We start from the raw sequence: 4,207 nt of genomic DNA, 5'->3' as shown, positions 1-4,207 counted from the left end.
TAGTTTTAGTAAACAATTGATTTTGCTTATATTGTGATTGCATAAAGCTCTTAGTAGCTCTTTCAATTTCTAGCATCTTTTTCTCATTAGGCAAAACAGATCTACCATAAGGATTACTACTAGCAGGATATGGCATATAGTTGTTACTAGAATTATTCCGATAAGCATTGTTGTTGAAATTATTATTTTTAATTAAGTTCACATCAACATGATCTTCTTGAGCAACCAATGAAGCTAAAGGAATATTATTAGGATCAACATTAGATCTACCATTCACAAGCATAGACATAATAGCATCAATCTTATCACTCAAGGAGGAGGTTTCTTCAACAGAATTTACCTTCTTACCTTGTGGAGCCCTTTCAGTGTGCCATTCAGAGTAATTTATCATCATATCATCAAGAAACTTTGTTGCGGCGCCTAAGGTGATGGACATAAAAGTACCTCCAGCAGCTGAATCCAATAGGTTCCGCGAATAAAAATTCAGTCCTGCATAAAAGGTTTGGATGATCATCCAAGTAGTCAGTCCATGGGTAGGGCAATTCTTGACCAAATATTTCATTCTTTCCCATGCTTGGGCAACATGCTCATTATCCAATTGCTTAAAATTCATTATGCTACTTCTCAAAGATATAATTTTAGCAGGAGGATAATATCTATCAATGAAAGCATCCTTACATTTAGTCCATAAATCAATACTATTTTTAGGCAAAGATAGCAACCAATCTTTATCTCTTCCTCTTAAGGAGAAAGGAAACAATTTCAATTTTATAATGTCACCATATACATCCTTGTACTTTTGCATTTCACAAAGTTCAGCAAAATTATTAAGATGGGCAGCAGCATCATCAGAACTAACACCAGAAAATTGCTCTCTCATAACAAGATTTAGTAAAACAGGTTTAATTTCATAAAATTCTGCTGTAGTAGCAGGTGGAGCAATAGGTGTGCATAGGAAATCATTATTATTTGTGCTTGTGAAGTCACACAAGTTAGTATTCTCAGGAGTAACCATTTTAGCAATAGTAAATAAAGCAAACTAAATAAAGTAAATGCAAATAACTAATTTTTTGTGTTTTTAATATAGAGAACGCAAACAAGACAGTAAATAAAGTAATGCAAGTAACTAATTTTTTTGTATTTTGATGTAAAGAAAGCAAACAAAGCAGTAAATAAAATAAAGTAAAGCAAGACAAAAACAAAGTAAAGAGATTGGATGTGGAAGACTCCCCTTGCAGCGTGTTTTGATCTCCCCGGCAACGGCGCCAGAAATTTAGCTTGATGACGCGTAAAGCACACGCCCGTTGGGAACCCCAAGTGGAAGGTGTGATGCGTACAGCAACAAGTTTCCCTCAGTAATAAACCAAGGTTTATCGAACCAGTAGGAGTCAAGGGCCACGTGAAGATTGTTGGCGGAGGAGTGTAGTGCGGCGCAACACCAGAGATTCCGGCGCCAACGTGAAACCTGCACAACACAATCAAAATACTTTGCCCCAACATAACAGTGAGGTTGTCAATCTCACCCGCTTGCTGTAAACAAAGGATTAAACGTATGGTGTGGAAAATGATGTTTGTTTGCAATGAGCAGCGAGAGAACAATGATTGCAGTAGATTGTATTCAGATGTAAAAGAATGGACCGGGGTCCACAGTTCACTAGTGGTGTCTCTCCAATAAGATAAATGGCATGTTGGGTGAACAAATTACAGTTGGGCAATTGAAAAATAGAGAGGGCATAACAATGCACATACATATCGTGATGACTACTATGAGATTTACTTGGGGCATTACGACAAAGTACATAGACCGCTATCCAGCATGCATCTATGCCTAAAAAGTCCACTGATACGTCTCCAACGTATCGATAATTTTTGATGTTCCATGCTTGTTTTATGACAATACCTACATGTTTTATACATACTTTATGTCATATTTATGCATTTTCCGGCACTAACCTATTAACAAGATGCCGAAGTGCCAGTTCCGGTTTTCTGCTGTTTTTGGTTTCAGAAATCCTAGTAAGGAAATATTCTCGGAATTGGACGAAATCAACGCCCAGCATCTTATAATTCCACGAAGCTTCCAGAACACCCGAGAGGGACCAGAGGAGAGCCACAGGGGGCCCACACGTGTGCCCGACGCGGCCAAGAGGGGGCGTCGTGCCCCCCTATTGTGTGGCGGCTCCGTAGCCCTTCCGAATCCGCCTCTTCGCCTATAAGAAGCCCCCTGACCTAAGTCTTCGATACGGATAAGACACGGTACGAGAAACCTTCCAGAGCCGCCGCCATCGCGAAGCCAAGATCTGGGAGACAGAAGTCTCTGTTCCGGCACGCCGCCGGGACGGGGAAGTGCCCCCGGAAGGCATCTCCATCGACACCACCGCCATCTTCATCAACGCTGCTGTCTCCCATGAGGAGGGAGTAGTTATCCATCGAGGCTAAGGGCTGTACCGGTAGCTATGTGGTTAATCTCTCTCCTATGTACTTCAATACAATGATCTCATGACCTGCCTTACATGATTGAGATTCATATGAGCTTTGTATCACTATTAATCTATGATCTACTCTAGTGATGTTATTAAAGTACTCTATTCCTCCTCCATGATGTAATGGTGACAGTGTGTGCATCATGTAGTACTTGGCGTAGTTTATGATTGTGATCTCTTGTAGATTATGAAGTTAACTATTACTATGATGGTATTGATGTGATCTATTCCTCCTTTCATAGTATGATGGTGACAGTGTGCATGCTATGTTAGTACTTGGTATAATTGCGTTGGTCTTAGTGGTGTTCATCATCCAACAAGAGAGTGTAGAGTGGTTTTATTATGTGATCAATGTTGAGAGTGTCAACTAGTGAAAGTATGATCCCTAGGCCTTGTTTCCAAATACTGCAATCACCGCTTGTTTACTGTTTTACTGCATCTCTACTTCCTGCAATATCTCCCACGTCAACTGCACGCCAGCAAGTATTTTCTGGCGCCGTTACTACTGCTCATATACATCCATATTACTTGCATCTCACTACACTACAAGAAATGTGCCATAATATGACGTTTTTTTTATGACTGGAAATCAAAATGTCATAGGTTTATGACGTTCCTAGCTTTGACCGTCCTTGGCCACTCCGGGGGGGCAAAACCCTAGAAAATCGTGACGTTATTGGGCAAAAACGTCATTGGCAATTTAGGTCAAAACGTCATTAGCAAAATTAAGTGGCCTACGGCGTTTTTCCAATGCCGATTGCGACAAATCAATAGCGTCATTGGCATTTGGCTCAATACAGTGGTATGTGTTTGGCTGCCATGTCATCCATTTTGCCTATGTGTCCCTTTTCGGGTCCCACGCGCCTCACACGTGTCACTGGAAGCAAGCGGCTTGAACTAGCCGACATGTAGGACCAAGCGATACTTGTGGGACAAAGGCGTCTTGTTATTTTTTTCTCTCGTGCCGTCCACCATTTTAATGGGCTGCTCGGTGATATCCTCCTCTTTTGGGCTGTCCTCTACTAGGCTGCTGGCTGCTCGGCCTACCCCACGGCGGCCCATCCGGGGTTGAATTGCTGGCCCGACGGCCCATCCGGGGGTTGAATTGCTGGCCCGACGGCCCATCCGGGGTTGGAGTGGCTCCCGATGGAAATAAGCGGCAAAAATTGCGCTTGCGGGGACTCGAACCCTCGACTCGGCGCTGCCGCACTACCACTCCCTACCGCTTTGCTACAATAGTGTTGTTGACACAAGTATGGTTATCCATGTATATAGACATGATAGACTAATCGGTTGTCTTAAAAATCCCTCCACCTCGACCAAAATCCCTCCGACCGGGTGCATCTAGCTAGGGTTCCTCCTCCGACCAAAATCCCTCCGACCAGGTGCATCCGTTGCATGGCGGCGCGAGTTCCCGGCCTGCTCGGGCAGTTCTTCTAGGTCAGGAGCGTCGTCGCGTCGCCGCCGGCGGCCGGGCACGCCCATCCCGTATCGGCAGCGGCCATTCGATTATGAGCCCGCCGACGTATGTGACTGTGGCGAGAAGATGCCGCAATGGATTTCTTGGAGTGATCCGAATCCGGGGAGAAGATACCGGAGCTGCAAAATTCGCTCGGTTAGTCTTCGAGCACGCCCCCGCCCCCATTCCGAATTTCGCCCGCCGTCTTCGAAGTTTCTTTTCTACTATGGCTTACTTATCCTCTTTTGTTCTTCATCTGTCGGAT

Source organism: Lolium rigidum, chromosome 6, assembly GCF_022539505.1.
Source record: "Lolium rigidum isolate FL_2022 chromosome 6, APGP_CSIRO_Lrig_0.1, whole genome shotgun sequence".
Lineage (NCBI taxonomy): Eukaryota > Viridiplantae > Streptophyta > Magnoliopsida > Poales > Poaceae > Lolium > Lolium rigidum.
This window is presented reverse-complemented; position numbering follows the sequence as displayed.